This window comes from Cavia porcellus, unplaced genomic scaffold (assembly GCF_034190915.1).
Source record: "Cavia porcellus strain 051 isolate PalLab524CR breed Dunkin Hartley unplaced genomic scaffold, mCavPor4.1 scaffold_18, whole genome shotgun sequence".
NCBI classification, from domain to species: Eukaryota; Metazoa; Chordata; class Mammalia; order Rodentia; family Caviidae; genus Cavia; species Cavia porcellus.
The window spans coordinates 24754021-24764295 of NW_026947501.1; positions in this window are offsets into that span (position 1 = coordinate 24754021).

Consider the following 10275-nt stretch of genomic DNA (forward strand, 5'->3'; position numbering starts at 1 on the left):
TTGGTAAGCTGGTTGGAAGCAAATATTGAACATTTATTCATAGAAGCTCAGTCCCCTAAATCATTTAATCCCCACAACACCCTTACAAGTTGGACCTAATCCTCCTTTTACATGGCAATTAGTATAGAAAGAACTTATTAACTTACCTGCAGTTACTCAGTAACAGATGCTGATTTTGAGAGCAAACAAGGTGTTTTGAAGACTCATGTTGGCTTCTTTATGTCACCTCACTTTCTACATTTTAAGTCAAAACTCATTGGGGTGTTACAAGGATTAAATGTAAGAATTTATTTATATGCTTAGTACAGCATTTGATATCAGCAAGGACAGCTATTAAGCCTCCCTCAGTGGACATGCTTTCCTGCCATACCCTGATCATTTTCATGTGTGTTTCTTTTCTCAGGCATATGCATATGTGTGCACAGGGGAGAATTTCACAGTCAAGAGCTATGAACTCATATCTCATCCTTGGGGGTGAGAGGAATGAGATTTAAAAGTACAAAAACCAATTTAGAGCAAAGAAGTCAGTTTTCCTAGAGAGTCATGTGCCATGTTTGTATTTAGCAGCACAAAGTATGTTTCTCTCTGAGCTGAGTGAAACTTCAGGACAGCCCCTTGATGCCATGTGGAATCGCAGGTGTGCCCCTCTCCTCCAGAGACAGTGCTTGTCTCCCATGGCCACTGAGGGTCCTGCCTCTGTGCCCTCTCTGTGGAAATGAGGTGCTATCACCTAAGCACACACAGGCTTCAACCGCCCTGGAGCTCAGGTGATCCCTTCCTAACAGAAGATCACAGCCTTCCCTCCCCGCGTAAACAGGAGGACTGTGGTACTTTTTAGGTAGAGGCCAAAAATCTTGTGAGTTTTGTCCTTCCTTTCTTTTCCCTACTTATTACAGAGGGTGTGTGTCCAGGGGCCCCGTTTCCTCCCCTCCTTCCTAATTCACTTGTGCAAGGATTGTGGAGCCACCAGCCCCAGAGCCTTCACTGAGTGGCTCAGGCCAGTGGGGCCCACAGCTGAGCAGTAAGGAGATACCAGTCAGTAAACAGCCCGAGTGCTTTGGAGGAAGCGCAGCCATGGGCCACAGCCCTGAAGGAATTTCAGTTCCTGTGCAGGAGCCGCAGAGCCTGCGCTGGAGCCAGCTTCTGGTGGCACAGAACCTTCCTCTGAGCCAGAAGGAAAGTGCTTCACATACCTACTGAACACTGGATTTTATTTACCCTTCAATTTCTCACACCAAAGAGACAATACCACGGTTACTACTTTAAAGGTAACAACACTCCATGTATTAAGTATTGATAGTCTCCTATTATTTTGTTATGAAGTTTTGTGGTTTTTCCCATAAAATAAATTTTAATAAAGAAAACACTTAGCACAGTAGGGGGGTCATCTGTGTAGGAGAGTGAGGGAGAGAGAGAGAAAGAGAGAGAGAAAGAGCTTGATATATGACCCTGCAGAACTGGGTTTAGACAGAGTGAGATTTTAATATAAGGGATTTAGGAAAAGAAATCTAATCCAAAGTGAGGTATTGTCCAAGTATCGGCCCCTTTGGAGGCCTCAGCTATTACTGTAGTGTATTCCTTATCTTTAGCCAAGGAAAAGAGCAGGAAACCTTATACTGAGCTCATTTTTACAGTTTTCATCACCAACCAAATGGGCCAGGTGAGAAGCAATAGAGATGTTTGTGTTTCCTCAGCTTCCTGGGTGATTTCATTGCCAGTGTTTTTCAAAGACTGCCCTAATGCTCTGCTTCAAAGCTTCATCCTCGGCTCTCGGGTCTACTGGAGAACGCACACTGGTGTGGTCGGTATCACAGAACGGCTCCAGAGCTCAGTATTGAACCTTGGAGGCTGGTGTTTTGTGGTAGCCCAAGCAACTTCATGTTTTTGTCAAGATGCTAAGTCAGGGTCTCTGGGACCCCAGGTCACCAGGTGGCTGTACCAGTGAAAGATATTATCCTCTTCCATAGCCCATGAACTTCCCACTCACCAGGATGCAGTAGAGCTACCTAGAAGATTCAGCCCAGCCATTGCATTGAGCACACTTGGGGGAAAAAAGGTCACATGTTAAATTCTGTTCTCACTGTCTTTGGTGTTGTCCCCTAGCGACCTCCACCACACTGAAAACCCTTCTGAATAATGGAAAAATTGTCACCAGAATTCTTAGGAGTTGCTTTGGGAAATTCCTAAATTGAGTGCCCAGATGTCCTTGGGCAAGTAAAACTCAGGAAGTTGATAGCAATAGAATAGTTATGCTCCACAGAAGTGAAAGAGAAATCAGAAAGGAACATGTAAAGGATCAAGGAAAGGAGAGGAGAAAAAAATGGCAGCTTGCTAGGGGGCTGGGTGCAGTCTCTGCGGAGAAATCAGATCAGATGCTAGAAAATGACAACATGGAGAGGGCCAGGTGAAGGGATAACGATTCTTATTAACCAAGGCAGTAACCGAAGGGTTGGGGAGGGGGGAGAATCAAGGAAAAAAAATCAAAGAAGTCTACGGGGTTGTAAATGGGGCTTAATAAATTACTTCTTAGTGAAAATCTCAAGGAATTTTTTCCTAAACTCAGAGAAGAGAGAGAGATGGGGGAAATGAGGTGAGGGGAAAGGGGAGGTAGGAAAAAAAAGGAGGTCAAGAGAGAGAACGGGAGATGAAAAAGGGGCAGGATCTTATGAGAAGCTGTTCTTACATCCTCACCAAGGGTTAGTGCTGGAGGAGGTTGGTGTACACCCCGTATGTCCCTAAGTTAGAAAGGTTTTTGTTTCAGAGACTGTGCACGTGTCAGGATAGACTTCCATTCTCTGACAGGCATTCAAACCCTCACACTGAACCTGCCATCCTCCTCCCTTCCAATCTTCCATTGAAGAACCGGAGGAAAATAATGATAGGGGGAAATCTCTGCCATTGTTCAAAACTGAGAGAGGATTCTACCCACATGTTAGACATTTCAAGGGATTTTTGTAAGACTTAATGCAAATGAGCCCAGTATGAGAGAAGGGTTTGACAGCTCTCAATTCCCCTCATAGACAAGAAAAGGCTCTGTGGGGAGGGACTCCACGGAAACCTAGTGATGTTCCTGAGCTGGTTGTGACAAAGACCTCGGGCAAAAATAAGCCTTGGGAAGTGAGGTATGGACATCTCCACCCTCTTGAAGCACCTGGGAAACGCCCAGGTACAGAGCTGTACACAGAGTGGGGGTGTCATGAGAGAGGGAAGGTTCACATTTGGTGCTTGGCATCAAGAAAGAATTGCTAAGGAGGCCACGGGCAAGGGCATCTGTGCAGCACCCAGCCAGCTGGATGTTTTCACACCGTGGTTTTCATTATGAAGCTGAAACTTGGCTGTCTTGGGAGTCTCCACAGACAACTGGCTCTTAATTGCTTCCTTTCAGTGGTTTATTCCACCTGGGGCCATTGCACACCTGCTCTGTTCCAGGCACTGGGTTAGGACCCAGAGCCTCAACAAAGCATCTTCTACTTTGCGGAGCCCCCAGTCAGAGAATCAGGATACCTCCAAAAAAAGTCATTTTGATCTTTGTCACATAAATCCCAAAGACAATGAAGAAATATCCATGGACTTTTGACAGAAATGACTATGATACAAACTTTTGTTTCTTACTGAAATATTTCAATAAAAAACTATAAAAATATTTTTAAAATGCATGCACTACTAACTAAATAAAATCCACAGAAATACCCCAGCCAAACAAATAAAGTCATGAAGAAAAAAGAAACAGTATTTTAAAAGTCAGCAATGAAAGCAGTAAACATTAGTGTCGAGCCTAATTCCAGATTCCTAGTATGTGGTGGCACTTACAGTGCAAGACATTTGCCTTCCTTTCCTGCTAATGGAAAGTTTTACTTGATTGGATCCACAGGTGAGGCAAAACCATCCCTCGTCACTTGCCATTGGTTGGCCTGGGGGTGAGCGCACGTCTTAGTCTGACTGGTGAAATGTCACAGAGCGTCTTTCGTTAGGCTCTTTGGGTAGGAATTATCTTCTTGATAAGGAGAAACAGTGAGGTAGGCTACTTTCCTTCTTACCTTGGAATTAGTTGTCTAAGGATGGTGTATGTGCAGTTTTGACATCCTTCCCCCCTTCTTCATGTGGTGTAATGAACTGCCCTTAATGCCTAAGATAATGAAGCTCATTCTTAAAAGAAATCATTTGTACATGGATAAGGAGTTGTGTCTAAACAGTAATAAGGAGAAGCAACAAAAAAGGCTCCTCGACCCCCAATCCTGAGAATCAGGCAATAGTGGACACTGTACCAATATACATTAAGCGCCATTTAGAGAGCCTCATAGACCAATTCAGGAATGAAGTTATCAATGACCTGAAGCTAGAAGTATGCAGAATAGTTAGAGAAATGCTAAGCACCACCCAGGAAAAAGCAGATGGTGGAGTGGAAGAACAGAAAAAGAGGAGAGAATTGCTTGATGGAGAAAACAGAGAAAGCATTGAGTATGTGAAGCAGGTGCAAAGGGACTATCAAGAAATCAAGAAGTCTACCCAAGACTGGCATAACAGCTTGAAAGAAACTAAGGACAGACTATCTGAATTGGAGGGCAGACTTGAAACATGGGAGAATGAAATGAAAAACTTCTTAAAAATAACAAAGAATCACACAGCAATAATACAAAGACAAGAAGATGATAAGAGGAGCCATAACTTAAGGATTAAGAACATAAAAGAAGAAGTAGGGACACAAACAAGTGAACTACAAAAGCTACTCACAGAAATAATTCAGGAGAATTTTCCTAATTTAGCAAAAGGTAAAGATACTCAAATGTATGAGGCATACAGGACCCCAGCTACCTACAACCCTAACAGAGAAACACCCAAGCATATAATAATAAAAATTCCAGAAATTCAATACAAGAACAGAATATTAAAAGCTGTAAGAGACAAGAAACAGATCACTTACAAGGGAAGACCCATCAAAATTACAGCAGATTTCTCTTCACAAACCATCAAATCACGAAGAGCATGGGGAGAAATAATTCAAGCTTTGAAAGATAATAATCTACAGCCAAGATTGAGATATCCTACACAACTGTCCCTGGAAATTGATGGAAAAATGAGGTGCTTCCAAGATAAAGAGGAACTGGGGGAATTTGCAACCACCAATTCAACCCTACAGAAAGTATTGCAGGATATTCTAAAAAAAGAAAAATACAAAGAACCCAGAAATAGGGGCGGGGAGGCCACAACGAATAGAGCAGAGAACAAAACGAAGAAGACAAACTGACAGCTACTGACAGAAAAAGAGCTCAACAGAAATGAGACAGAGAAGACTGGATGATAGGAACAGCTTTTTTTGGAGAAAATGACATCTTAATAGGTAATGCTGATTTAGTACCATCTTGTTTTGAAGTCTCATCTAGCTTTTGTTCTTCTGTCTCCAATGGTCTAAACAGGTTGTATCTTATTGGATTTTGCTATGTACGATAGTATAAGAAAAAACCTTTTAAAGACAAGGAGATTATACAGAGACCATTGTTCATTTTCTGTTAGTCGATTCTAAATACTCTATAATGCTGTCATTCTCTTAAATGGATTTACATTGTTTTGATATACTTAATGCTACAGTATATGAAGTTGTACTCAAGGACTTCAGGGAGGGAGTCAATATGGTAACTATTTTTGGGTCGGAAATATCTGGTGGTGAAACACTATTCTGCTTAAATGGTTATGTTTTGATCTGCCCTGTTTCGCTGTTATGCCCTCTTTTTTCTCAATCTCCACTCCATTATTTACTTTTTTATTTTTATCCATTTAATTACAGGGAAAAATATAGCAGGATATAATATAGTAACCCACTTTGACTTTCTATTATCTCGATTTGAAGCCCTGTATTACTCTCACCATCTTGTTTTTGACTGAGGTTCCTCTATTCTGTTTTGCTGGATAGTATCAGGTTCGAAAGTTTAGGCATCAGCTGAGAAGATAATGAGATTCATTATAACGCCCATTCTCGTTGACTTTTATCTACTTTTGAAGACCTACAATATCTCCAATGTTTTGGTTTTGTCGGTTTTATTCTTTACGGTTTTGTTCAATTGTATTACAACTAATGATATAGGCAATTCTATTAGAAATAGCGGGAGGCATTATGGTAACCATTGTTGATCACCTTGTATTATGTTTTTATATTATCTATTGTGTCCACCCTTTTGACTTGACCGATTCTGTCCTGTTATGTCACATTTGGTTTTACTCTCTTCCAAAGAAGCAACGAGAACCGTGGGAGCAATGAAACCCAAAATGTGTAATAGTCACTGTACAAAAGAGAGGAAAAGAAAGTGCTCTAAACTATATAACTGCATGTATATTTAAAAGTATAAGATAGAAAATGATATCACAGAGTTTTATTGGATCATTGAACAGAACTGTTTGCAGTATCATTGTTGGAATGTCCACTCTACAAGCTTTAATTTTGTGACTTGAACAATTATTTCTAAGATGGCAATATGTAATCCATTAACTAGTGATTTCCTACTGCACATTTTTTTATTCTGTAAATCTGTATAACTTTTATTCTGTAAATCTGTATATACCCCTTCACTGTTTTTTTTTTCTTTCTTTTCTTTTCTCCTTAAATAAAAATTAAAAAAAAAAACAGTAATAAGGACAAATAAAAGCTCAGGTTATTGCCGTAGGCACGGGCATAAGGACAAGGAGGCATGGGAGAAAAGGGAACATAGCCCTGTCCTCATCTTTCACTAGGAGAATTGGTCACGACTGTGAAATTCTTTTCTTTGATTAACACAGACATTCACGTAGGAATTTAAAGTCAAAAAGAATATATTCCAAATTTTTAAAGGATAAGAGATGTGCGTAGGGGTGGGGAAGGTGCAGCAGGCAGACAGAATAAAGACAATTCTAAGATGTAAAAGGCAGGAAGCATTTATAGGATCAGATGACAGAAGTGAGCACAAACGTGTTTGTATTCCATTAGACATGAATAGGTTAAACAAGCAGTCTCTTTGGCACTAGAGACTGGTTTCTTTATTCATTGATGCTGTGTGTGTGTGTGCATTATATTTACCATACTCTGTTTCTATTACTATTACATTGTTATGGATAGTGAAATAATTATACAATTCACTTAATGCAGAATCAGTGGGAGCCAGGTATTGTTTTCCTGCAACTAGACAGTCCCCTCTGGGGGTGACAGGAGACAGTGACACATGAAATGTGTTGCTTGTGTCTAGTCAACTCTGTAATCTCATTTTGATTGCTGTCACTGCGGAAAACCTTGCTTCACAAAGATAAGATGTTGGAAATGAAAGCAGGCTTTTCAGTGCTTCCGTGGCATTCTCAGGAAAATTCCACCTTGACTTTAGTCCAGAACATTTGGGAACTGAAGTTGTCCCAAACATTTTTTTTTTTTTTTTTTTTTTTTGTCTTTTTGAGACCTGGTTTCACTATACAGGTCAGGCTGGACTTGAACACATTTTGAGCTCAGGCTGGCCTCAAACTTGAGGCAATCTTTCTGCCTCAGCTTCCTGAGTGCTGGGGTTATAGGTATTTGCCACCACACCTGGCCTCCAAACATACTTTAAGGCCCACCATCACTTGTGACCTGAAGCAGTTGATCCTCCTCTAGCATAGGCAGAGTCAATTTACTTGGCTTGTTCACAAATGGGGTCCTTCCCAGTTTGGGGGTCTTTTGTGGTTGGGAAGTAATGCTCAAACTCTTTGGAAAGCTGAAATTGGTGAGCATGTCCCAGCAGGGAGAAAGCAGGCCCTGGCTCAGATTCTTTCAAAATCTCTGCTAATGTTTGAAACATGTCAAATTTCCCACGTTCACTCATCACCCCCGAAATAGCCACTTTATCTGCCAATTTGAACACAGCCGTCACTTTCCTATAAAGTGACAGATTGAGTTTGTTGAGCAGGTTGAATATGTTACAAAAGTAAGCAAGTTTTGTGATCCATTCTGTATCACTGAAATGTGTCGCCAGTGGTGGCTATTTTTCTATGAGAAATCTCTAGAGGCTCCGTAACTCAAACACTGAGCAGTCTGCAGAAAGGCATCTCGCTGCTGTGCATAAGATAAGACATGTGCTCAGCATCCATCTCGCAGAGCTGCACACACGAGTTAAGGGCATGTACTTTAATGTGGTTGGTAATTTTAATTACATCCTGAAAATGTTAAGTTCAGTGATATTTTTCAGCTATCTTGTATTTCTCTATGGCTGACACAGTGCATAAACTTACATTCTGAAGTGGCTTCTTTGACCTGCGTAGTGAAACCAGAAAGCTAGCCAGCTGTGGTAGTTGCTGTGCCCATGTTATATGCACGGACACAGAACAGAGAGTTACGTTTTCCTGATACGTAATCTTTCAGCATCTTGGTTAGTTGCTGCAGCTGTGGTGTTGACTGGCAATCAAAGCACACATAAGGTAACCTTATGTGCATCCTCCTGAAAAAAAAATTAAAACAACATAGGTACATGTGACAACTTGAATTTTGTACCATGATGACTCATTAATCCTCTCTAACAATTGTGCCTTAACATCCTCTGCTATTTCATTAATTCATCTAGTTGTAGTGCCAGACAAAAGAGGAACATGTACCACTTTTTAATTTTATTTTAATTTAAATTTTTTGTTTTTATTTTCATTTATTTTGTATTTATTTTAATTTAAATTTTTTGTTTTTATTATTGCATGTTTGCACCACATAATGACTACACTCCTCGTAGGGAGTTGGTACATGTGCATAACACATCTTCATTTTTTTCATGCCCTTCCCCTCCATTTCATGGTCTCCTTCTCTCCCATAAAAATCTGTCTCCCTGTTTCTAATTATTTATCTTTTATTTTGCTCTTTATTTAAGCCTTGGGTTTTTCATATAAAAATAGCCATGCAACATTTAAACTTATTTATCTCAGTTACCATTATGTTCTCAAACCGCATCAATTTTCCCACAAGTGACTCAAGTCTATTCTTTATGGCAGAGAGTGCTCCATTGTGTGTAAACACCACATTTTCCTTATCCAGTCATCTGTTGATGGACATATAGGCCACTTATAGCTAGATATTATAAATTGTTCTGCTATAAACGTGGATGTTCAATGTATCACTGTAAATAATATCTTTAACTCTTGCAAGAAGATACCTAAATGTGGAATAGCTGGGTCAAATGAAATTTCCCATTGTAGTTTTTTAAGGAATCTCCATAACTAACTTCTATAGTTTTGTACTAATTTATATTTCCACCAATAATGTAGAAGAATTCCTTTTTCGTTAAAACCTCACCGATATTTGTTATTATTTGATTTCTGGATGATAGCCATTCTTTCTAGAATGAGACAGAATCTCAGTATTGTTTTAATTTACATTTCTTTAATGGCCACACATGTTGGACATTTTTTTTCATGTACTTATTGGCCATTTAAACTTCTTCTTCTGAGAATTATCTATTGATTTCACTTTTTGATTGGGTCTTTTATTAGGGGAGTCTAATATTTTTTAGGTTTTTAGATAGCCTAGATATTAGTTCTTTGTCTGAAAATATCTGGCAATTTTTTTCTCATTTCATAGATTGTCTCTTCACTCTGTTAGCTGTTAACTTTGCTGTGCAAAAGGTTTAATTTAATATAATCTTATTTTGGGGGTTGTTGATGTCATTTCTTGTGTAACTTGAGTTCTGTTCAGAAGGCCTTGCCTATGCTTGTGTCTTTAAGGGTTGTACTTGTTTTATTTTTCAACAGATTGCGTCTGTTTTAACATTTAGATTTTTCTTTTTTTTCATTTGCATCATCTTTTTTAATTTATTTTTTTAAAAAAGCAAAATAGAAGAAAGGGTAGAAATGATACAAAATTTCCAGACAAAAATAACATCAAGAAATCATCACTAGCCAATATATTACATATTGTTATCTTAGAAATAGTTGTTCAAGTAAAAAATCAAAGCATAAAAATGGACAATCAAACAATGATAGCACAAACTATTCTGTTTGATGAACTATCAAAAATTTAGTAGTATGGTTATCTATCTTGCATACTTAAACATACATACAATTATATGTGGATACCTATAAGTTGTTCTTTCCTTTCAAGCACTTTCTTTCTCTTTCATTATTACAATATCTATTATACACTTTGGATCTTATTACTTTCAGTCTTTTATTATTATTTATTTATTTATTTGGTCTTTTTCTTTTTTATCGGTACCAGGGATCGAACTCACGACTGCCTGCTTGCAAGGCAGGTGCTTACGCCGCTGAGCTAAATCCCCAGCCCCTATTATTTATCTTTTACACTAA